This window comes from Pristis pectinata, chromosome 7 (genome assembly GCF_009764475.1).
Source record: "Pristis pectinata isolate sPriPec2 chromosome 7, sPriPec2.1.pri, whole genome shotgun sequence".
NCBI classification, from domain to species: Eukaryota; Metazoa; Chordata; class Chondrichthyes; order Rhinopristiformes; family Pristidae; genus Pristis; species Pristis pectinata.
This window is the reverse complement of record NC_067411.1, coordinates 82,539,117-82,565,845: the sequence shown is the minus strand read 5'-3', so window position 1 is coordinate 82,565,845 and position 26,729 is coordinate 82,539,117. Positions and strand designations below refer to the sequence as shown.

Sequence of the window (26,729 nt, the reverse complement as noted above, 5' to 3'; positions counted from 1 at the left end):
CCTGCATGGCCTGGTTTCACAGTGCACTGTATTTTGCTCTCTGAAAGAAAATGTATTGGATCAATTCTCTATTCTCCACGTAACACGTTCCAGATTTTGGCTGAGCTGTCTCAGGGTGCTAGTCACTTGCCTGCAAGCAAGGGAAAGACTGATTGAGAAACCAGTCTACTGATGCTGTACTCATTAGCACCTCCAGCGAATGGTTACAGGGCAATATTCTCCAGGCCCTGTGGGAACAGGATGACAGCCAACACTATTGTTCAGGTAATGAACCATAGCACAAGGGAACTTAATGAGTGGGAGAAAAATGAATTGAAAATGGGAATAGAGTTTGTTTTTGAGATTAACGTTGAGTAGTAAATAACTATATATTTTAAAATTCTCATTACTTGAAAGGGGTTATTAAGATAATATAAAAGTTAATTAAAAGCCAGCTGTCATTAAATTATTAGTTATTAATAATACACAACAAAGTAGATGTAAAAGAAAAATGCCATTCCCTGGAAAATACTGAAGTGTATCTTAAAACAAAATATCCTTTTGCCAGTGAGGTTGTAAATTGTAACTCTTGATAAAAATGAAGTGCTCCCATTTATCAAGCTGTTCCCCATTAACCCAGAATCTGTATTTATTCTAAATAAATTGGTAATTTATTAATGCCAACAAAAATGCCATTTATAAAGAAAAGTTCCTATTAACCAAGATCCTTTAACTGCCAGTGTCTGTATATCTATCCAAATAAAGGGATAATGAATGTTTAGTTCTCTTTATGATTCACTTTATTCAGTATGGTCTCCTTTGTAATTTTTGTACTTAAATCAGACCCTTTAAACAACATGTTTAACACTAATGATTTCCTTCAGTGAATGATTTTTATTTCAACAAAAAACAATCACTTGGGAAAAATGGTTGAAATAATGGTTCATTTAAAAGCCAAAATGTCATGAATTTAAAAAAATACATGTCTCCGCAAGTAAAATAGAAAAATGAATTTGATTTGGCTACCCAACAACTCCAGGGTGCACATACTGGTTTCATTTATTTTCTAACATTGCACTTACTGCAGAAAGCCTCACCCAGTAAGAGTGCCTGTCAGAAATTTGAGCAGATACGGCATATGATTTTCCAGCCTCAAATTATCAGAAATACAGGCACTGTTCACACCCAAGTTCCCAATATGTATTCTCAATAGGTGAAGCATGCTGCTCACAAAGCCCAGTCAAAAAACACAGCCTGAAATTTCTTGAAAAAGAGAACAGTTCCTTCCAGAACCACCAGTATTCACCTCTGTAACTGTTAAGGAATTAAGGAATTCTGTGTGCAATTGCAGAAGTCTGAAAAATACCAACAGCTATTCATGGCTGTCATCCTGAAAATATTGGAATATATTTCAATAGTTTCCCACCCACTGTGCAGGGAAATTTGCCTGGTGTCCAGTGTCAGGATTAGGCTGGCAAATGTTCAACAACACTATTCATTGCAATGGAGAAGAATGACTGAGGGGGAGAGAGGTAAGTTTCAGATAGTTTATATTCCGATTTTGTTGAGTTAACTTGCATGCATTTAATTGTCTTTAGGTATTTTCAGTGGTTCGTGCTTTGATTTTATATTTTAATTGTTTTAATATTTTTAATTGTATAATTTTAAATATTTTGATAATGCATTGGATATCACAAACATTTACAAATATTCAAGCTATTGGATAACTATTTCAGCTTGGGGCTGTGGGAGTCAAATGGTTTATATAGGTCTTAGGATCAGAAGGCCCTGCATTACACAGGACCTTGCCATTGAGGTCAGAGCTAATTTCATTGAGGATGAAATTAGATAAGTACTCCTGACAAGTACTTGGCAAGTACTCCTGATAAGTACTTGACAATAAGTACTCCTGCTTGAGTAATGTTGGGGGAGACAGCCTACCTGGGGTAAGCAACAGTGGCAGTGCCTCTGGCACAGAGTCCGGCCCTGTGGCTCAAAAGGGTAGGGAAGGAGAGAGGAGGGCACTAGTGATAGGGGACTCTATAGTTAGGTGGGCAGACAAGCGATTCTGTGGATGCAGGAAAGAAACTCAGAAGGTAGTTTGCCTCCCAGGTGCCAGGGTCCGGGATGTTTCAGATTGCGTTGAAGATATCCTGAAGGGGGAGGGAGAACAGCCAGAGGCCGTGGTACATATTGGTACCAATGACATAGGTAGGGAAAGGAATGAGGTCCTGAAAAGAGACTATAGAGAATTAGGAAGGAAGTTGAGAAGCAGGACCTCAAAGGTAGTAATTTCTGGATTACTGCCTGTGCTAACCGACAGTGGGTATAGGAACAGAATGAGGAGGAGGTTAAATGTGTGGTTGAGGGATTGGAGTAAGGAGCAGGGATTCAGTTTTCTGGATCATTGGGGCCTCTTTTGGGGCAGGTATGACCTGTTCAAAGAGGACGGGTTGCACTTGAATCCCAGGGGGACCAACATACTGGCGGGGAGGTTTGCTAAGGCTACTGGGGAGAGTTTAAATTAGAATTGTTGGGGGGTGGGATCTGTACTGGAGAGACTGGGGAAGAGGTGTTTGGCTCTCAAATAGAGGAGGCTAGGAGTAAGTACCGTAGGCAGGTGATAGAGAAGGAACGTGTTCAGACAGGCTTGAGATGTGTCTATTTTAATGCAAGGAGTGTTGTGAACAAGGCGGATGAGCTTAGAGCTTGGATCGATACTTGGAGCTATGATGTGGTAGCCATTACGGAGACTTGGATGGCTCAGGGGCTGGAATGGTTGATTCAAGTGCAGGGTTTTAGATGTTTCAGGAAGGACAGGGAGGGAGGCAAGAGAGGTGGGGGAGTGGCACTGTTGATCAGAGATAGTGTCACGGCTGCGGAAAAGGTGGACATTGTGGAGGGATTGTCTATGGAGTCTCCGTGGGTGGAGGTTAGGAACAGGATGGGGTTGATAACTTTGCTGGGTGTTTTTATAGGCCGCTCAATAGTGACAGGGTTATTGAGGAGCAGATAGGGAAGCAGATCCTAGAAAGGTGTGAGAATAACAGAGTTGTTGTGATGGGGGATTTTAATTTTCCAAACATCGATTGGTATCTCTAGACAGTGAGGGGTTTAGATGGGGTGGAGTTTGTTAGGTGTGTTCAGGAAGGCTTCTTGGCACAGTATGTAGATAGACCTACAAGAGGAGAGGCTGTGCTTGATTTGATATTGGGTAATGAACCTGGTCAGGTGTCAGATCTCTCAGTGGGTGAACATTTTGGTGATAGTGATCATAATTCTATCTCCTTTACATTAGCACTGGAGAGAGATAGGAACAGACAGGCTAGAAAGGTGTTTACTTGGAGTAAAGGTGTTCACTTGAGGCTCTCAGGCAGGAAATTGGAAGATTAAATTGGGAACAGATGTTCTCTGGGAGAAGTACGGAAGATATGTGGCAAATATTCAGGGGGTATTTGTGTGGAGCTCTGCATAGACATGTTCCGATGAGAGGGGAGTCATGGTAGGATACAGAAACTGTGGTGTACGAAGGCTATAATAAATCTAATCAAAAGTAGAAGAAAAGCATACAAAAGGTATAGAGAGCTAGGTAATGTTAGAGATCTGGAGGAGTACAAGGCTAAAAGGAAGGAACTTAAGAAAGAGATTAGTAGAGCCAGAAGGGGACATGAGAAGGCCTTGGCGGGCAGGATTAAGGAAAACCCCAAGGCATTCTACAAGTATGTGAAGAGTAAGAGGATGAGATGCGAAAGGATAGGGCCTATCAAGTGCAGCAGTGGGAAAGTGTGTATGGATCTGGAAGAAATAGCGGAGGTACTTAATGAATACTTTATGTCAGTATTCACCACAGAAAAAGATCTGGGGGATTGTAGTGGGGACTTGCAGCGGCCTGAAAAGCTTGAGCATGTAGATATTAGAAAAGAGGTGGTGCTGAAATGTTTGGAAAGCATCAAGTTAGAACTGGATGAGATGTACTCCAGGTTGCTGTGGGAGGTGAGGGAGGAGATTGCAGAGCCTCTGACGATGATCTTTGCGTCGTCAATGGAGACGGGAGAGGTTCTGGATGATTGGAGGGTTGCGGATGTTGTTCCCTTATTCAAGAAGGGGAGTAGGGATAGCCCAGGGAACTATGGACTGGTGAGTCTTACCTCAGTGGTTGGTAAGCTGATGGGGAAGATCCTGAGAGGCAGGATTTATGAACATTTGGAGAGGTATAATATGATTAGGAATAGTCAGTGTGGCTTTGTCAAGGGCAGGTCCTGTCTTACGAGCCTGATTGAATTTTTTGAGGATGTGACTAAGCACACCGATGAAGGGAGAGCAGTAGATGTAGTGTATATGGATTTCAGCAAGGTGTTTGATAAGGTACCCCATGCGAGGCTTATGGAGAAGGTGAGGAGACATGGGATCCAAGGGGACATTGCAATGTGGATCCAGAACTGGCTGGCCCACAGAAGGCAAAGAGTGGTTGTTGAAGGGTCGTATTCTGAGTGGAGGTCGGTGACCAGTGGTGTACTTCAGGGATCTGTACTGGGACCCTTACTCTTTGTGATTTTTATAAATGACCTTGATGAGGAAGTGGAGGGGTGGGTTAGTAAGTTTGAGGATGACACGAAGGTTGGGGGTGTTGTGGATAGTTTGGAGGGCTGTCAGAGGTTACAGAGGGACATAGATAGGATGCAGAGTTAGGCTGAAAAGTGGTAGATGCAGTTCAACCCAGATAAGTGTGAAGTGGTTCATTTTAGTAGGTCAAATATGTTGGCGGAATATAGTATTAATGGTAGGACTCTTGGCAGTGTGGAAGGTCAGAGGGATCTTGGGGTCCGAGTCCATAGGACGCTCAAAGCCGCTGCGCAGGTTGACTCTGTGGTTAAGAAGGCATATGGTGTATTGTCCTTCATCAATCAGGGAATTGAATTTAGGAGCCATCAGGTATTGTTGCAGCTATATAGGTCCCTGGTTAGACCCCACTTGGAGTATTGTGCTCAGTTCTGGTTGCCTCACTACAGGAAAGATGTGGAAGCCGTAGAGAGGGTGCAGAGGAGATTTGCAAGGATGCTGCCTGGAGTGCGGAGCATGCCTTATGAAAGCAGAAAGCAGGGAACTCGGCCTTTTCTCCTTGGAGTGACAGAGGATGAGGGGGGACCTGATAGAGGTGTGTAAGATGATGAGAGGTATTGATAGGGTAGATAGTCAGAGGCTTTTCCCCAGGGCTGAATTGGTGGCCACAAGAGGACATAGGTTTAAGGTGCTGGGGAATAGATATAGAGGAGATGTCAGGGGTAAGTTTCTTACTCAGAGAGTGGTGAGTGTGTGGAATGGGCTGCCGGAAACAGTGGTGGAGGCTGATACGATAGGGTCTTCCAAGAGACTGTTAGATAGGTACATGGAGCTGAGTAAAATAGAGGGCTATGGGTAAGCCTAGTAATTTCTAGGTTAGGGACATGTTCGGCACAACTTTGTGGGCCGAAGGGCCTGAACTGTGCTGTAGTTTTTCTATGTTCTATGTTCTAAGTTCCCACTTGGCAAGAGCACATTTAACAGGCAACCAAATGGCAAGTTGCTCCAAGGAAATACTGACTATGCATTTTATTATATTAAACACAAGTTTTACAAAAAAAAATGGCCAACCACAATGAAAACAATTATACATCTTTGATATGTGGAGGTCAAATAGTAAAATGAAATGAAATACAAGTAAAAACAGTGGTGTTTAAGTGAAGGCTTGTTTCTAAAGGGCAGAATGTACTTGATGGGAGCACAGGCCTAAAAAAGGTAACGCAAATACAGCTCCAATTCTCCAATTGTTAAGAACATGGAAATGTTAAATTACCACTTAACAATCTAAATGAGGATATCAGCAACATTTCTCATGCACGTAATAGTATCAAAAGTCCAGAAGGTGGCACTGTTTTCAGTGTTTTTCTCTGTAGAGATGGCAATGGTATTTGGGACAAGGGAAAAGATATTTTCAGTTATCATAATATTCTTGAGATCAGATGCCACAATTCTGAGCACAACAAGTGGGTTGAGGAGGAGAGGTAGGAAAAATATCACTTACAGGCAAGTTGGTAACATTGATTGAAAGTTGGATTAACTGCCACGGTCTAGTTATGAGTAACAGAATAGATTAGATAACTGTTAAATGTCGTGAGTACCTTGGGAGCAATGACCTTAGAATGTAAGCAGAAAGCAAAAAAAAGTACAAAACAAGACCTGTTGAAACAGGGCATATTTTGCAGGAAAAGGGGATCTGAGGAGAAAGTTGGCAAAAGGGAGGTAAAAATAGCAATTGGCAAAAAATGGGAACTGTCTTAAAAAGATAATAAGGTACAGGATAAATATGTAGCATTGCTTCATTTTGGAATGCTGTGATTTTAAAATCCAACTAAGGTTAAGAAGTGAGGGCATGGGGCCTGTAGTTATGGTAAAAATAAGAAAAACTATGAGAAAACAAAGCCAGACTATTAAAATTGGATCTCTTGAGAAGAGAGGATGGTGAGTTACTAGAGAATAATGGAAATTAACAATGATATTTAACCAATATATTTCTTTAATATTTGCACAAATCATGCAGTAAATGAAGGCAGGATGTGAAATATTACAGGTTCCAAAATGTTTTTGAGAAGTTGGTTAAAGTTGAAGGAGGACTAGGTGCCAAGCATGAATTACTTCCGAAAGAAACTAGCAAAAACTCAAGAAATGAAATTTCAATATAATAATGAAATGTGAAGTATGGCAGGGGATTGAAAAGTATGTAATTTGTAAAAAAAAAAGGCAGTTAATCTGACTAAATATTTTAGTGGCAGTGAAAGTATTTGAAATCTTTAATTAAGGATGGACCTATTAGAGAAAGGATATCATCTGCAAGGTCTATTTATTGGAGGAGATGACAAATAAGGCAGAGGGAGGAAAGTACAGAGGGGATAATATACATGATCCTTTTGAACATTTTTGATCAGGTAACATTATTAGAGCATTCTCAGAAGGGTAAACAAATTAGAGCTGAAAATGGGGATAAGGAAAGAGAGTGTATGAAATCAGGGCTGTATGTGGATTTTTTGACCTGCATGGACAAGATAGGCCAAACAGCCTACTTATGCATGATAAATTACTGCAATTTAATGATTTTTGGTTTGCCCTCTGCCTTTAATGCAAATGAATATTGCACACTGAGGCACAATTAACCAAAAATGATGGTGAGCAGAAATAGTAAACATTAGGTGAGCTGACCAAAATCTTGGTCTAAGAGAGGACATTTTAGAAGTAGAGGAGTAGTTTTCAATCACATGATGTTGGTTGGTCATTACTTAAGGAATGTTGGGAGACTGAGTTCTGTAGCTGGGGATTTTCAAAATGTGGGTCATCTTAGAGGAAATGGGAGTAAATTACTGGAGATTACACAGAAATTTGCAAGAATTTCTAATGAGTATTTTGCCTCAGTGTATGTAAAAGAGAAGAATAAAGTTTCAAGGCATGGCTGCTGATTGTGGGATGAAGGGAGATAATGAAGAATTTTTGGGGTTGTGTGGAGCTGAAAGGGGTTGTAAGTATTAGAAAGGAATTATACAAATGGATATAAACTTGAAAAAGACAATTTTAAATGCAAGCCATCATAGCTGATATAAATGAGAACAGACTGGATAATAGGTAAATGAAACCATAGGTGGTTGGGATAAAGACAACAATGTTTTAGCCGAGACACGAGATTCTGCAGATGCTGGAAATCTGGAGCAACATACAAAGTGCTGGAGGAACTCAGTGGGTCAGGCAGCATCTATGGAGGGAAATGGAAAGATGACATTTTGGGTCGAGACCCTTCATCAGGACTGGAAAGAAAGAGGGCAAAGGCAGTATATAAAGGTGGGGGGGAGAGGTGAAGCAAGAGCTGGTGTGTGATAGGTAGATCCAGGTGAGATGGGGGTGATAGGCAGGTGAGGGAGGGGGGGAGTGGGGATGATCTATGAAGCTGGGAGGTGATCGGTGGAAGTGACAAAGGGCTGAAGAAGATGGAATCTGATAGGAGAGGACAGGGGACCATGAAATAAAGTGAAGGAGGTGAGGAGCGGAACCAGAGGGAGGAATGTGTGGGTGATGGGCAGATCGAGAGAGTGGGAGAAGGGAAAAAGAAGGGGTGATGGGGCCGGTGGGATAAGGGAAAATAGGGGGACACAGGGGAGGGGTTGCTGGAAGTTAGAGAAATTGATGTTCATGCCGTCGGGTTGGAGACTACCAAGATGGAATATAAGGTGCTGTTCCTTTAATCTGTGTCTAGCCTCAACTTGGCAATAGAGGAGGTCGTGGACAGGAATATCAGTGTGGGAACGGGAAGTGGAATTAAAATGGCTGGCCACCGGGAGATCCTAGTTTTAGCTGATGCTGAATTACAATGTGGGCTTTTTTGGGATAAAAGACCTGTTTCTATGACCTAATTTCTCTGTGTAATTCATTCCATTTAGGCTGAAATTAGTTGGAATTGAACTGTGATATATCCTTGGTTAATAAATTGTAATGTCCAATAAATTCATGTATTTTCAATATTAACTGCAAATATACTCTTAAAGCTTTGCTAACTTAGGCCTTCACTTTTCTCTATTTGAACTCAATACTTCTGTTAGCTTCACCCTCAGGGCAGCCCTGCAATATTATGTGGTTAAATCCAGTTTAAAATCTGAAATGCAGGTCCACATCATTTTAAACCATGTTTCATGAAAAGGACATGAAAATATGTTTGCTTTTATTTATGTAGTTAGACCAAAAAGTAGAATATAGGATAAAACAAGTTCAGATATTGTTTGTTGATATAAATAGCTGATATAAAGTTATGAGTAATTGGATTTTATCTGTTATATATTTTCTCTTCCAATTTTTGTCTGATATGGGTCTGCTGCTAATTTATCAAACGTGAAGTTCACAGAAAGAATGTGACAGTTGCAATGCCTAACGTAAGTTATTAACTGTACAGATATATAAAGCAGTGTGGCTTTTGATTCCACACATATCCTCATTTGACATATTTTTGAAAGTATTTGATTGGAGTGATATTACTTGTCATTTGCAGAAACCACAAGCATCTGATTTCTTCCTACATAAATTTACTTTGAAGAACAAAAATGCAAAAATAGGGTCAAATGATTATTGTTATTTTCATGACACTTACTAACTCCTCCCTGATAACTTTAACCTCTATTTAATTTTGAATTCAGCAATTTTAGGGAGGTGCAAGCTAGGAAATATTTGGGTTTAAATTTAAGGATGGGCAGAAGTTTTCAAATTTATGTATCTCATTAACTCTTAAACTTGCAAATGACAACTTTACTAAGAAAACCAATAATCTGCTGATTCCAGTGTTCTGAATTTTAAAAAAAGACATGTACATTTCTTTAAGGTTGCTTGTGAATCTGCAAACACTGAGAAATGCGTTTCAAGTTAGATCTGCAAGGGATCGGTGCTAAGACCCCAGCTGTTCACAATCCAACTGAATAATTTGAAGGAGTCAAGGAATGACCCATGGAGTCAAACAGCACAGAAACAGACCATTCGGCCCATCAAGTCCACGCCAACCATCAAGCACCCATTTACACTAATCCCATTTTTATTCCCTCAATAGCTTCAATTTGCCCTCAGGTTCTACCACTCACCCACATACCAGGGCCAGTTTACAGTGGCCAATCAACCTACCAATCCACATGTCTTTGGGATGTGGGAGGAAACCCAAGTGAGTGTGCAAACTCCACACAGACAGCACTGGAGTTCAGAAACCCAGATCACTGGAGCTGTGAGGCAGCAGCTTTATTAGATGTCCCCCTGTGCCACTTTGAATTTTGGTGACGGTGTAGGCTGTGAGGAGGATATAGACACTCGACAGGAGGATAAAGACAGGTTAAGTGAATGAGCAGATGGGGTATAATGTAGAAAAATATGAGGTGAAAAATATAGAAACGGTGAGAGGTTGAAAAGTGTTGGCGTCCAGCTGGACCTGTGAGTCCATGTATTTAAACCACTAAAGTTAACATGCAGATACAGGAAGCAATTAGAAATCAAACGGTATACCAATCTTTATTGCAAGAGGATTTGAAAACAAAATGTGTCCTTCTCCAAATATGTGGGGTCCTGGTGAGTTTGTACCTGGGGTATTGTGTACAAGTCTGGTCTCCCTACTGAAGGAAGGATACACTCTCAATGCAGCGAGTGCAGTAAAGTTTTGCTACGTTGTTTCCCAGGACATTGAGTTTCTTATATGAGAAGTTAAGCAGACTGGGCCTATATTTGCTTGAGTTTCGAAAAATGAGAGGTGATCTCATTGACACATACAAAATTATTATGGGGCTTGACAAATTAGATGCAGGGATGATGTTTTCCCTGGCTGGGGTGTCACAGTCTTAAAGTAAGGGTGGTGGCCATTCAGAAGAAATTTCATCACCAGATCATGGCAAATCTTTGGAATTCTCTACCCAAGAGAGCAGTGGAGGCTCAGTTTCTAAATATATTCAATACAGAAATTGACAGATTTTTGGCTATTGAGGGACTCAACTCAAGTGATTTGGGGTTGGTTCAGAAAAGGGGTGCTGAGGCAAAAGATTGACAGTGAGCTTATTGAATGAGGAAGCAGGCACATACTGACAGATGGTTTTCACCTCATTTTAGTTCATATGTTCTTATAATGGTTAGGTGATGTAGTGGCTCTAAAATGCTTCAATAGCAAACTGTTACCTCCTACAGTTCCTACATGGATGAAATTATCAGTGTGTTAAAATAACATTTACTGAGAAGGTCATATCGAACTACAGTTCATTCAAATTTTAAGAATGTTAGAAAAATGAAAAACATGTGTAGCATTGACTTTTGATAGTCACTGTAGTGAAAGCAGATGTTAAGTATACAGAGAGTTCACATACACTCTATGAATAAGCTGCTCCCACAACACACTGATTACTGAAATTGAGTTAAAAGACAAAGGAATTTTAGACTGTTTGCCCAGCATGAATGCACTCTTTACCCATGAAGGGAACTCAATTAATCTTGATATATTTATCTAACTTTTTTGAATATTTGGAATGAAATGCTTCAGTTGTTTCTCATGCTTTTTGAATATACTAAGTAGTCCCTGAAAATGGGTGTAGGTATTGCAATGGTCAATTAATCTGAACCATTTGCTGCCTGGGAGGCAGGACACAGACTTTGCCCTGCCTAATCATTTACAGGATTACTGCATGTAACCAGTACTAACTCTGCTGTTAATTGGTTTGTCAATGCAGCAGGTGACCCCACAATGTTATTCTCCAGCGTCAATTAATACTAACTTATGCTACTTAAAGTCAGCTAATAGCTTGAATGGGGAGTGCATTGTTGTTGCAGCAAAAACTCAAACTCATTCTGACAAAAGAGGCATTCAAGAATAGTGACTTGGTCTTCCAATGTTGTACCACAAGCCTTGATGGAGGAGGTAAAGGAAGAAAAATGTCCTGCTTCACACTTGACTAGGAGGCTCTCCAGGCATGTGTTGCAAAGGCAGTGGGATAAGATGTCTATGGTGATCGATCAATGTCAGCAGACTTTGGGACTGGGTGCAATGTTGCAAGATGTTCAGTGATTTCTCATTAATGTCAAAAGCATCTTCAAGTACAACATTTCACTAATTGTACATCTGATCTTAGACACTGCCTAATGGACCACACAGCCATCACAGACTTATCAACAGTCTCTAACAATCAGTGATCATAACTAACATGTGCGCCACCACACCCTCACGGGCTTAGCATTGAAGCAAGCCACATATTGACATCTTGCACGTTATTAGCAATTGTAGAATAAAAGGTGAGCTGCAGGTGGAAGACACCTGATAATGGAACACCTTTTTAGTTTGATCTATTGCCTCCTTCAGTTAGGAATTGTAGTTTTGCTTTGGGGGACCACTGGATTTCCATTGATGCCTTTGCTAATGAGGATTGGTTTTCACAGTTGGGCTTCTCTTTGGGACTTTTGGAGCTGGGTGGCTCATATCCCTGGCCAGAATTTAAAGTCCATCCTGTGGGCGTCCTTATTCCAACAAATCCAATCTTTTCTTCAGGTGGTATTACAATGTAAAAGCTGATGTGTGGGAAATTGTATCCCAACATATCCAGCCATTGTTTAGGAGTATTTGCAGTGTAAATTCAATGTGGATTTCTAACCTTTTCCAATAATAGGCTAATATCTGTGGATTCCATTTCAATCAAGTTTACACAATTCCTGTATCATGCCATTATGTCAAGATGTTTCCTGTAAAGAGACCAGTAAAGACCACCATCATCACATACTCAGATACATAGTATTTCAGAGACAGGAACATGTTTGGAATATAGGTAATGAAAATAATATAAAACTACAGAAGGACATGATATAACAACCTTTGGAAAGCAGAATTGGTTATACGGAACTGGCAGGTCATTTTAGACAAATCTGAAATGCTCTGATTTTTTTTATTTTTAGATAGCATTATTGAGAAAATATTTTCAGGTTTAACATCATTTTCAAATTTGCCAGGGGTTTGCTATGTTTTACACAGAAGGACATCAAACACTATAAAATGCTGTTGATGCATCCTGAAAAATATGCAATTATCAGCTTCCCCATCACATCTTTATGGCAAAGAACATCTAGTCCAGGATGTACCTAAAGAGCTGTCCCTACTCACTTTGTTAAAGGCACAGGGCAAAGCTCATTTACGTGAATAAGCAGCCACATTTTTCAAAGCATAATCCTGAGAGAACAGAGGTGATCTGAACAATTTCCCATTTCTACAGTAAATAATGGCAAATTTAGCAGTTTAATTTTTTGTTTTCAAACTCATAAATAATCTAAATCTTGTGTTCACTGCTTAAATTGAATATAGTGGAAATATTATTGTATTGGAAGTTTTTTAAGATCAATTCTTTTTTTTGTTGGCAGGAGAGACGACAACTCAATGAACAACTTGACAAAGCCTTGAAACCTCAGATATCTACTGATCACAGCAAAACCATTCTGGATATTCAGCATTATCTGAGCCAAGGATATCATAATGTTTTGGTACATGGCTTAATAGGCTTTTTTACACACATTAGAGATACTACGAAAAATTGTCATTCTTTTTTTAATCTTTCTATACTTTAGCTCCTTTATACAAAATGTTCTTACTTTAAGCTTAAGTATTTTATTTCTACTGTGTGCTAATGTTCTGAATGACAAGCTTTCACAAAGGGCTGAGGTGTTTTATGCAGTTTTTGACAACCATTGTAAAATAATAATGACAGGCAGCTTGAAACAAATCTAAACCTTAATGGAACTTGTTATTTATGACAACATAAAATTGTGGAAATGTACATCAGGACTGAAAATGTGCTTCATTAATAGTGTATTCTAATGCTTTTTAAATTGACTTTCTTTTTGACTTAACACAAATCAATGGTTATTCAAAATATTTACGATCATATGCTTGCATGTCAGATTGTCTGTGCCATCAATGATGCTACATACAGTAATAAGTTATAGAAAATATTTCAGCACTGTCTTTCCCAAGGGTGTGTATGTAGCAAACCATAATTGAGTACCAGTTTGCATGATGGGTGGAAATCTCCAAAAAGGTCAAATTCTGTTCAGACTCTGTTAGTTTTTAATGAGAGTTTTAATATGTCAGGCATTTCTCTCAGAACAGTGATATCTGTACAGAACTAATAAGCTATCCTGGTTAAATGATCTTTGGGGGATGGATATTTGAGCTAATTTGATCAATTACTTTGTGTTACAGAGGTCCCCAGATGAGAGAGAAGCCAGTGTACACACTTTGGCAGATGACGAATCAGTGCAGTCAACACATACTGTCAAGGTAATGAACACTCTTCTTCTTATCATTTTTCTTCTTTGTCTTTTAAAACAGAGTAACATCCATTTGGCCCTAGAGAGAACTTAAGATGTGTTTCAGTTATATGTTATGTAGTTAAATGCTGAATGGAACTGTTACATTCCCAGCTAACTGAATAGTTAATGTTTCTTGCTACATTTGCATTGTGTTGATTGTGGCAGAATCTGGTATTAGGATCATTGTACTGAATAAGCACTTGCAAAGTCTCTAGAGCAAAAACAGTAACATTGGTCTCTTAAATTAGACTAACTTAACTATTTTCTATAACAAAGTATGCATTGATATACAAATAAGCAACACTTATAACACAACAAAAGCTACGTAATCTGCCTTTTATATCATTGTAAGAAAAATCTGCTCCCCTGTACCAGCTCCCCCAACCCAATACACATTTGGTAAGATGTCTTATAGTCCGTAGATCTTCTGCATGACGTGTTCCACAGTTCCCATTAACAGATGGATTTAGACAGTCTAGATTTCTTTGGATGCATCCTTTCACCTTGTTTAGTATTTCCACGTTCCACAAAGATCAAAAATCTATCATGGGTATCCTATCGTCTGGTGTACTGTTACATCTGTTGAACTCGATAAGAAATAGATAAAAGTACTTACCTAACATTTATCACAAAAGAAGGAATATCTCAGAATACTTAAGAGGACAGGAGGTAGGCTAACCAGCGGACAGGAGGAAATTTAGATGGGGAGAGATTGAAGGTGCAGTCAGAGAAATGGATTTCTTGGAGGCTTTTGAAGGGAGGGAGGTAGAAAGACAAAATAGTTGAATGAGAGAATTCCCAGAGGCCAAGTGAGTGATGTGGTGAAACGTAAAATGCATTGGACGATTACTAATCTGGAGCCAGAGGAATGTAAGGTGCAGCAGGACTTACAGCAGGAGGTGGTTGTTCAGGTAGGACCATGGAGTGATTTGGTGATGAGCTGAGGATTTTTAACTCAGTTTCAGGAGAGGGAGCTTTGGCTGAAAGATCTATGTAGAATTTAAACAGTTATGCTTTGATCTAGAATGTATCCACATATTTTGAGGCAGGCACAGGACATTTCAAGCCCACATAATTGGAACTGAAGAAACAAGCAAGTGAACATCAAACTGCATGACCTTTGAGGGGAAGGTTGCCCGGCTTCTAGCATTTCGGCACAGACCTGCACACCAATGCAGTGGATGACCTCTCCCAGAATGAGTGGCCAGCTAAGGTGATGGAAGAGTTTTTGCAGTCATTGAGGTCCTGCCTGCAGACTAATTGGTTATTAAAGCCAAATACCTTTGACATTTACATTCAAATTGCTCAGGGCTGGTTATAAATATAGAAACAATGCTAAACAATCAAAATTATATTCAGAGGCTCTTAGAAGTTAAAAGACTAAAATACACAAATACGCTTAAAACTACTTGAAACATTTAACTTAATTAACTCAAATAAAAAGCTATGCATACCTTTCTGCCAGAAGCCAGTTTCTCCCATTAATTTTTATAGGGCTGTTGCCCTTGACCTAGTTAACCTTGGGACATGCTCGGGGTAAACTTTCTAGCCAGAGAGCTGGGAAGAATGAAGAAGTTGGTGCAGCCTCATGTAGATCCGGTGTCTTAAGCCCGATGCTCTGCTGGAAGGTGTCCTACAGCCTAATCTCAGGAATTGCTCTATTGGTAGAAGACCTGTCCCAATAGTTACAGTACTTTAAAAATGAAAAGCCTGTTTCTCTACTCAGTGCTCATTGTTGGTCTGGTGGCGCTGTTACAAAATAACAGAATTTGATTACTGGGACACTTGTACAATATAGGGCAAAGATCCAGGGACATTGATTTGCACTGAATCAATTTTTTGTACTAGGTTTTGTCCCATCAAGTTTCCAAAGATACATTGGCAGTTCACATGTTTTAATATATAGGAAACATTATTACCACATGCCATTTTCTGTGAGCACACATTTTATGGGTCCAGAGTACTTAATATGTTTGCCTCACAATTGGCCCATTCTCATCTCCTGAAAATAGACATAGAATATAGAACGTAGAACAGTACGGCACAGGAACAGGCCCTTTGGCCCATGATGTTGTGCTAAACTAATAAAGCTAATGACACTTAATCCCTTCTGCCTGCACATGGTTCGTATCCCTCTGTTCTCTGCATATTCATCTCCCTGTCTAAGACCATCTTAAGTGCCTTTATCATATCTGTCTCCACCACCACCCCTGGCAGGTTTTTCCTTAGATTCAAATTGGCACTAACAAATGTTGAGAGGAGAGGCTGCCACTGTTAACACCTTTGTTTTATATGACCTTTGTGAGGAAGACCACTATATAGTGAGCTAACATCTTAGGATGTGAATAAATCGACAGTACCCTCTGGTGCAGCACAGCATTCCTATGTCACCATATATGAAAGGTCCAAAAGGCCCAGGGCCAATAAAAAAGTTGGATCCAAATCTGGCTTGGTAACCGGGGGCAGAGGGTGATGATAAAGGGTTGTTTTTGTGATTAGCAGTCTGTGACCAGTGGTGCTGGGGCCCCTACTGCTTATTATATACATAAGGCAAAATACAAGGTTAATGACAGGGCTCTTAGCAGTGTGGAGGGACAGAGGGATCTTGGGGTCCACGTCCATTGATCTCTCAAGGTTGCTGCACAGGTCGATAGGCTTGTTAAGAAGGTGTTATGGAGTGTTGGCCTTCATTAGTCAGGGTACTGATTTCAAGAGCCGCGAGGTGATGTTGCAGCTCTATAGAACTCTGGTCAGACCGCACTTGGAGTATTGTGTTCAGTTCTGGTCGCCTCATTATAGGAAGGATGTAGAAGCTTTAGAAAAGATGCAGAGCAGATTTACCAGGATGCTGCCAGGATTGGAGACCATGTCTTATGAGGATAGACTGAGTGAGCTAGGACTTTTCTCTTTGGAGAGGAGGATGAGAGGTGACTTGATAGAGGTGTACAAGATGATAAGAGGCATAGATCAAGTGGACAGTCAGTGACCTTTTCCCAGGGCGAAAATGGCTAACACAAGGGGGCATAAATTTAATGTGATTGGAGGAAGGTACAAGGGGGATGTCAGAGGTAGTTTTTTTTTTACACAGGGAGTGGTGGGTGCATGGAATGCACTGCTGGCAGAAGTTGTGGGGGCGGGTACATAAGGGACATTTAAGAGACTCTTAGATAGTCACATGAATTATTGAGAAATGGGGGGCTATGTGGTTAGATAGATCTTAGAGCAGGATAAAATGTCAGCACAACATCTTGGGCCGAAGGGCCTGTACTGTTCTGTAATGTTCTATGTTCTATAAATGATTTGGGTGTGAGTGAAGGAGGTTTGGTTAGTAAATTCACAGATGGCATAAAAGTTAGGGGATTGTGAGGTGGTCTTCAGATACAGAACAATATTGATGAGCTGGTAAGATGAGCAGAGCAATGGCAGATGACAATTCTGAATTGATGCATTTTGGGGAGATGAATAAGGGCAAGACCATATGAAGTATTGAGGGACTGGGGGACCCTGGCAGACAAATTGAAGGATCCTTGACAGTGGCAGCACAGGTGGATAAGATGGTTAAGGATAATAAGGGGCAGCACGGTAGCGTAGCAGGGCAGCACGGTAGCGTAGCGGTTAGCGCGACGCTATCACAGCGCCAGCGATCGGGGTTCGATTCCCATCGCTGTCTGTAAGGAGTTTGTACGTTCTCCCGTGTCTGCGTGGGTTTCCTCTGGGTGCTCCGGTTTCCTCCCACATTGCAAAAAGACGTAGGGGTAAGTTAATTTGCGTTTAAAATGGGTGGCGCGGACTCGTTGGGCCGGAAGGGCCTGTTACCACGCTGTAAATAAAAAAAGAAATTGCCTTCATTAGCCGAGGCATAGTTTATAAAAGCAAAGAGGTTATGGACCAACTTTGTGAAACATTGATGAGGCTACAGCTGGAGTACTGTGTGCATTTCTGGTCACCACACCATAGGAAGGACATGATTGTACTGGAGAGGGTCCAGAGGAGATTCACCGGAACTTGCCTGGGATGGAGCTTTTCAGTTATGAAGGAAGAATGGATAGACAAGATCTATTTTCCTTGGAGTAGAAGTTTGCAAGAGGGACTTATTCCAGATAAAAGTGGGAAATGATTATCAAAACATCAGACAAACCAAAACACCAATCAAAAACAATTTAATATGATAACACCATGTAGTATTCTGATCATACATGATATATTACAATTGCTGTTTATAAAACTTCTGTCTGCTTTTCAATATATTTTTAGTTTGTTCACCCAGTCCTTATGTCCCTAAGCCTCTGAAAATAGTTTTGAGCTGAAGAATTATAAATTCTTCTCATTGATCGGCTGAAAGTAACTCTTCCAAAAAACAATGTTTCTATGGTACACATCTTTGACCTTCATGTACACCTTATATTTTCTATTTTGAAATGTAAGCCTAATGCAGTGCTGGATCCAATTACTGAAGAACAAGCCGGATCAGTATTCTCCAATCCACATTCTTCTTTAGATAAACAAGAAGACCCACCACAAATAGCTGATCAGGGTAAGTATTGTCCATCACCAACAGCTCCCAATGGGAAAATATCATAGTGGCCTATGGTGCTGAAAAATAATTTTGATCTGGTTAATTTTACTTCAGTATGATTTTTGTTTGGGAAATTTAATGTGGGAGGCAACTTGAATTATGGATTTAACTTCAGTGTACCTCCCTCCTTTTGTGTGATTGCATTTAATAGCTTTCTGTAATGGCATTTGGTTTTTACTGTAGTAAATGCCTTGGGTAGGAATCAAAGTAAGTTGGAAAGAAAAAATTCCATTCAGTCCATCAACTTTTCCATTATTTTCCTTTTCCGATTCTAAAGTTTCATTTTACATTCCTTCTGCATTGACAGGTATCATCATCAGTTCTTTATGAGCACACCTTGGTCCTTCTGCCCATGTTAACGATTATTCAAACAGCAACTTTCCTTTCTTAGCCAGGAAACCTATCACATCTGAGCTTGGAGCCCATTGTTTCTTCATTTCCCTGTTCAAACACTCCAGTTGGTTTTCTGCCTCTTCCAAACACCAAACTAGCTTTCACCAAAGTCTGAATGATATTCCTTGTGATTGATTCATTATTCCTCCTCATCCACATTTTTCACACCGGTTCACAAACAATCCCCCTCCACTTCCCACCACAGTACAACTGCCACTTCTTGGCACCACATTTTGTTCTTTTTACTTAACTGTAACCTCACCTCCACTCTAATATTTCTGGAGTCTCACAAACATATCTCGTTCCTCTTCTGCATTTATATTCTACCCATAAACAACATTGTCCACAAATATTTGGTCAGTGTCCATATATATGCCAATGATACCTTGTTTTACCTCTTCAAAACCTCACTCAACAAAGTGCTATACTAGCAGAACACAATGTTGCATCCAACCTTTTCCCAACTAGATATTGGGGAAACTGAAGCTATCTTCTTCAGGTCTCCATCAACTTCCCTTGACACCTTCTAAAATTAACCAAACTCTTTTTTGCCTCCAGGTATTGTTTAACACTGTTTGAGTGTCTTCCTTATGGAGTCTCCATGACAAAGACCTTCCACCTTTGTTATATTGGCTTCTTCTGCCTCTGTTCAACTGACCACCACTTTCTCAGAAAAACCAGCTATGTGCAATAAATGCCAGAATTACTAGGAACAAAGTTAATTTTATCGAAGTCAGTAATTTAAAAATCTTTTGTTTAAATCCCTCTTGGGCCTTGGTGTTCCTACATCATAACCCCTGCCCTCTATCTTTCTGACTAAAACTTGTTGGACATCTCCCTTTTTAATCACCATTGATATCGAAGTCTTCAGTCACCAAAGTCTTACTGTGGCACTCCCTTGAATACATTCTTCAGGTGCTAAGTAGTATTTGTATTAATCATTAATATATACAGTACTGTCTGCAGAAATGGTCTGTGTCCTATCTTAAAGATGCTGGCTACCTTTAACTGGCATCAGAGATATGCCATTTCTGACTCCTTAATCAATGAATAGAGTGGATTGCAATAGTTAATAAGCATGCCACACAACTATTATGTGTTGACTGGAATAAGGTCTAGTTATCTTAAATTCAAGCACACACATTCATAGATATTTGTCTTCTCTCCTCCCCCCGAAAAAGTTGATTGCAATTCGCATTCAAGCTTTTGTTAGCATCATGCCTCATCAGAGAGATTTTTCCCTTCTTCAAATCTTCAGTGACAAGCATCTTGAAAAGATGATCATTCTCAATACTTCAGGAACGACAGGTTTATTGATTGGTTCTGGCTGCAGCCTCCAAACCCAGTATCAAGGCATCTTATTAGCAATACCCTTCAACCGTGGTGCAGATGTTACTCCCACTCAGTGTCACAAAATAACTAACTATAGACAATAGCATTAACTGAGTTTTTATATTTAATGACTTAAACACTATAAGACACTGAGTAAACAACCTTTGTTTTTACCATGTTCTGATGTCTGGGGCTCTTTTCCTAGAGTATAGGATCGACCAACAGGAGAACACTGATGGAAATTCACTAATCCATCTCCAGTTAGGTGACTTCCCATATTTGCTTGAAAATTATAAATGAGTTGATCTAGTTATTATGAGTCCTTTCACCCATGTATTTAGTTAGTACATTTTAACTTATAAAACCAAGAATACCTACTCCAAGCAATCAATTGTGATTTAGAGGAATGAATAGTGATCTTACACTAATGAGAGAGTCTGGAATATAGTTACAAGATAAAAGGGGGGGTGGGGAAGTGGACGTGGGGGTGTTATTTAAAACTGAGGTGCGTAGGAATTTTTTCTTGCAGAGGGTGGTAAACCTCTGGAATTCCCTACCCCAGTGGGTTGTTGAGGTGACATCATCAGAAATATTTAAGGCGAAGGTTGATAAATTTTTGATAGATCAGGAGATTGAGGGCTATGGGGAACTGGCACGGAGAAGGAATTAAGGCCTGGGGCAGATCAGTCATGAATGGTGAAGTAAATTGAGAGACAAGGTGGCCTAATCCTGCTCCTATTTTCTTGTGTCTTTATGGATTAGACTTGTATGGCTAGGAAGGTGGTATTATGGGCTTTTGGGCCAGTTAAGGTGAAATATCGACTGTGGCAGCATTGGGAGTTAGTTTTGTGGAATGGCAGTTATAGAGCTGTACAGCACAGAAATGGGTCCTTCAGCCCATCATGTCCCTGCTGACCTTTTTGCCAGTCTATACTAATTCTATTTGCCTACATTAGGTTCATATCCTTTTTGGCCTTGTCTATTCAAGTGCCTGTCTAATTGTCCCTCAAATGTAGTGATTGTATCTGATTCCATCACCTTCTCTGTCAGCGAGTTCCAGATATCAACCACTCTCTGTGGAATACACTTTCCCCTCAGCAGATTAATGTTGGAGAAAGCACTCACTCTTAATTTGAGCACACTCCATGGGCTTTGGAAGCCATCTGAGCAGACAGTAGTCATTTCTCCCCACGTCAACAGAGTGTAGGAAGCAAGAAAAGCCGCATGCTAGCTCCTAGCTCAAGTGAAAGTTCCACAATGTTCATAATGTGGAGATTTAAGCTCTAGTTTATGGAATTACATGGGTAATGGGATTCATAGATGCATACCTGACTCCAGGAAAAGGTCAAGCATGTTAATATTAAACAGGCATGGAAGTGCTCAGTCCAATTTCTTGATCATCAGGATTTCACCTAGAAGCTATCTATTCTGTATAAAAGCAAATTTTACACAATTAGCACCTAAACAATAAGTTGTTAGATGATCCTCCTGATTTCTATCCTCTTGTTTCTACCTTCCCTACCTTCAACAATGATTGTCTCTGGACTCCCTTCTCCATTTATCTTAGCTCATGTTTTCATCACCCAGGTACTGATTCATGGAAGCACAAGGGCCAGGGATAGCAGTTGTGAACTCCAGTCCCTTGAGGAATCCTTTGTGCTCCTCAAGTCTGGTTTTCGCCACTAACTGCAACCCCACAACTGCAAATGAGGCCCAGGAATTAAATTCTCCTGTGTCTTACACTGCAGAAAAAAATCTGGATAATTTGCTGTTTGCTGCAGCCCTTCTCAGCATAGGCCCTACCTGCCACTAAAATCTAAGCTAAAGAAACTTTCATCAGTTGTCAGCCCCTCTTACCACATGGTAAGATATTTCCTCATTACCCTTGGTATTTCAGTAGCCTTTTTTTAAATACATGATTTAAAAAAAAATACACCCACACAGTCCTAATCTTAAGTAGTGAAAATTGTTTTGATAATAGTAGGATTGACTCCCACTCCCTGAAACATGCAGGAATGTTGATGATATAATTGCAAAACCGGTAGGAGACTATACGCAGATTCATTTCAGAGGGAACTTCTGTTACCTCAATGCAACCAGCAGCTTTTCGATGTAAGTTCGCGAAAGGTATACAACAATGTACAAGAAATAATTCTTTTCATCATCCAGAAGCTGATGTGGAATTCCAGTTACAGATAAAATCAAAGGAAATGTTAGAAATGAGAATTACAGTTTGCTAGAGTAGATCTGTCATTATGTGGCATGTGTAGTTTACAATGCTGCTGCTTTTAGTTCTGCTTTCTTCTTTACTCTGGTTCCTGCTTTGTTTTTCTCCCTCCCAGCCACCCATATCTACTCTATATAACTTCCCACTTCTCTGTCAAAATCATTCTGCACCTTAGTAACCTAAGCTAAAAATGCTGGGGAAAAATTAGCAGTCAGACATTATCATTAATGTTTCAGCAAAAGGGCATTGGCCAAAGCACTGCCCTCCACCCACCATCACCACAGGAAGGTTGCAATGTAGATCATGCTGCTAATCTACTGGTCTCTGGAAGGCAGGAGATCACAGCTGGGATCTATTGCAGACATTTTGGATAGGCAAGGAAGTTTGCAATCAAGATTAGTTGTGATGGGAAGGGACTGGTAAGCCCCAAGGGGAGGAGGAGATACCCACAGTAGGGAGCAGTCAGAGAGAGACTAAGTTCAGAGGGAGAATGTAATCAGGAGTAAGGAAATTTGCCATAACAGGGAGTGAGGTAGAGTCGCCATTGATTGGATGCAGAGAGAGATGCCGTAGTGGGGACTGGGAAGAGAGGTCATGGTCAGGAGGGGATTGCGATTTGGGGGGAGGAAAGGTCACAAAAGGGGGGCAGACTGGTGGTGATTGTTGGGGGGGGGGGAGGAGAGAAGCCATGTTGGGAGAGGGAGTGAAACAGTGACACTCTCCCATTTCATTCGCTGCCTCTCTTCCTCCCCAGTCGCTGCTACCTCCCTCTCTTGATCATTGCCTCTTCCCCTTCCTAGTCACCACTTTCCTGAGCCCCACTTCCAGTCACAGCTTCTCTCTCTCTGAGCATGGCCTCTCTCAGCCACAATCACAGGCTTTCTCTCCCCCCCCCCCTTCCCAGCCCTTCTGGGGAAGAGTCTGTGGTTTCCACAATGGCCTTATTAGCCATCTTTGAACCTAGAAAAATGGAGTGGAAGTATGTTATCCTCAAATCCAACGGACGAGGAAGAAGAATTATTGACTACGGTTAAGGATACAGCTGATGAAATGTGAGGATGTTAAGTGACCCCAAAGCAACCATCTTAAAGATTTGGAAAAATGCGGAGCAGTGACAGAAGTGGGAGATTGTGCCTGAGGGCAGAAATTGCACCACCTAATGCAGGTTTGTCTACAACTATTGCTAGGCAGGTAGAAGTTGACACCCACTTTTCCCGTTACTACTATGGACAAAGAACATAACTTGCAAGTTGTGTCAAGGGAAGAAGACTGAGGTGGAGGAACATTAAGTCCCAAAAATGGATGTGATATATAGATGTTAAAAGCCTTCAACCTGACCCCAATTCACCCAAAATCCACCATTCCTGTTTTAGTAGAGGTTCAATGAGATGCAGGAGGCCAACTCAGTCCCAGGAGGCAGTTACTTCACCTAAGTATTTTGGTTGACTTTAGCTCTGATTTGATGTTACACTGTCTGGACAAGCCTCCTGAGATGGGACAATCCCAACAGCTGAAGATGGTGAGGACGACTGGATCCAACAGACAGGTGCCTTTCCAACACCCCTTTTGAGTCAGCAGGAACAGTCCAAGACTTCAATTGCTTGGCTCATTGATTGGCCATTCCTTTCCCCACTTACATGATGAGAGACTCCCTGGAATCCAGTCTTATTGCCCACTCACACATTGGATCTCTCCACTCTGACAATGCTGATTTTCAGCCCTCTGCCCTTCTTTCTACCCAACCCTCCACCCCCAAACCTCACAGACTTTCTGATGCCTCTCTCCTAGCTCCTCCCTGATGGAAATTCAACAGGATCTATGGCGAGTCTTTTTTCCTGGTTTCCAGAACACAAGATTTTCTGCATCCCACCCAGCCCAATCTTGCTCCCCTTTAAATCCCTTTAAATATCAGGAACAAAGTTAATGTGGACAGTATCAAGCCATGTAACTATGCTATATCAATTAAAGAATGATTGGAAGTCCTTGTCAAGCTTTGATTTATTTCTAAACATAAGAAGGTAAGACCAAGAGTAAGATATTCAGCCCCTCAATCCTGCTCTGCCATTTGACAAGATTGTGGCAGATTGAGTTGATATAATTTTTCTGTCCTATCTCCATTTCTTGATTCCTCTAATATCCAAAAGTCTATCAACCTCAGTTTTGAATGCAATCAATCAATAAGCCTCCACAACTCTCTGGGAGAGAAAGTCTAGGGATTCACCATCTTCCTTTTCTCCTCATTGCCGTCCTAATGACCAATCCTTAATCTGAGACTGACCTCTAGTTCTAAAAATCCTCAGGGGAAACATTCTCATTTCTCCCCTGTCAAGCCCTCCAAAAATAAAGTCATCTAACTCTACCTCCCCTACTCAATCTCCCCTCTCATATCACAGGCCCACCATCCCTGGAACCAGCCTGTTGAATCTTTGTTATGCTCCCTCAATAAAAAGCATATTCTTTTTTAGGTGCAGGTCTCACCAACGTCCTATATAACCATGGTGAAACACCTTGGACTCAAATCTTTTTGCAGTAAAGACTGAAGTACCATTTGCTTTTCTAATTGTCAATTTCACCTGAATGTTAGCTTTCAGTGACTTATTTCACTGAAAGGGCATCCAGGTCATAGAGTCAGAGAGTTATACAGCACAGAAAGAGGCCTTTGGTCCAACTTGTCAATGCCAACCAAACTGTCTACTTCAGCTCAACCTGTTTCCCTGTGTTTGGCCCATATCCCTCTAAACCCTTCCTATTCATGTATCTTTCTAAATGTCTTCTGAATGTTGTAATTGTACCCACCTTCTACTACTTCCTCTGGCTGCTTGTTCCATATACCCACCACCCTGTCTGTGGAAAAAATTACCCCTCAGATCCCTTTTAAATCCTCACTTCTCACCTTAAACCCATGCCCTCTAGTTTTAGACTCCCCTGCCCTGGGAAAAAGACCTTATCAAAACCCCTCATGATTTTATATACCTCTATAAGGTCACCCCTCAGTCTCCTACACTCCAGGGAAAAAAGTCCCAGCCTATCCAGTCTCTCTTTATAGCCCAAGCCCTCCAGTTCCAGTAACATCTTTGTGAATCTTTTTTGCACCCTTTCCAGTTTATTTCAAGTGCAGTCTCACCAATGTCTTGTAAAGCTTTAACATGATGTCCCAACTCTTTTACCCAGTGGCCTGACCAGTGAAGGTAAGTGTGCCAAATGCCTTTATCACCACCCTGTCTCCACTTTCAGGGAACTATATATCTGTACCCTAGGTCCCTCTGTTCTACAACACTTTCCAGGGCCCTAACATTTACTGGATAAGTCCTGCCCTAGTTTAGCTTACCAAAGTGCAACATCTCACACTTGTCCAAGTTAAATTCCATTTGTCATGCTCAGGCCCACTTCCTAATTTGGTCCAGATTCCCTTGTAAACTTAGATAACTCTCTTCACTGTCCATTACACCACCAGTTTTGGTGTCGTCCGCAAACTTACTAAGTATTCCGACAACGTTGTCATCCAAATCATTTATATGGATGACAAACAACAGTGGACCCAGCACCAATCCCTGTGGCACACCACTGTTCACAGGCCTCCAACCCGAAAAACAATGGTCCATTACCACCCTCTGCTTCTTTCCACCAAGGCAATTTTGTATCCAGTTGGTTAGCGCACCCTGGAATCGATGTGATCTAAACTTCCAGACCAACCTACCATGTAGGCCCTTGTCAAATGCCTTGCTGAAGTCCATGTAGACCACATCTACCACCCTGCCCTCATCAATCCTCTTGGTCATTTCTTCAAAAAAAAATCAAATTTGTGAGACACAATTTACAATGCACAAAGGCATGTTTTCAATCCCTAATCAGTCTCTGCTTTTTCAAATGCTGGTAGGTCCTGTCCCTCAGAATCTCCTCCAGTTAACTTTCCCACACTGATGTTAGGCCCACTGGCCTGCAGTTCCCTAGCTTGTCCTTGCAGCCCTTCTTGAATAAAGGAACAACTTTAGCCACCCTCCAGCCTCTATATCCCTCATCAACCAGAGTTCACTAATCCTGCCAATCTCGCCCTTCACTCTAACAAGAACATGCTGTCCCTGAACTCTCCGTATCTCACCTTTAAAAGCCTCCCACATGCCAGCCATCCCTATACCTGCAAACAATCTCTGCCAGTCAACCTTTGCAAGTCCCTGTCTAATGCCTTCAAAATTTGCCTTGCCCCACTGTAGGACTTTAACTTGTGTACCAGTCCGATCTTTCTCCATAACTATTTTAAAACTAGTAGAATTATGGTCACTGGTCCCAAAGTCCTCTCCACTGACACTTCCGTCACTTTGAACTTTGAAATGTGTTGTAAATGTA

The 26,729-nt window shown here is 40.9% G+C and overlaps 1 protein-coding gene across 1 annotated transcript in view; it reads left to right on the top strand.

Annotated features, from left to right (window-relative positions):
• Positions 1–238: 238 nt before the first annotated feature.
• LOC127572922 (uncharacterized) overlaps positions 239–26,729 on the top strand; it is a 55,221-nt gene continuing 28,730 nt past the window's right edge. The window contains exons 1-4 of the mRNA XM_052020650.1: positions 239–264; positions 1,417–1,511; positions 12,910–13,029; positions 13,748–13,825. The gene's annotated coding sequence lies outside the window, so the exon portion shown is untranslated. The remainder of the gene's footprint in view (positions 265–1,416; positions 1,512–12,909; positions 13,030–13,747; positions 13,826–26,729) is intronic.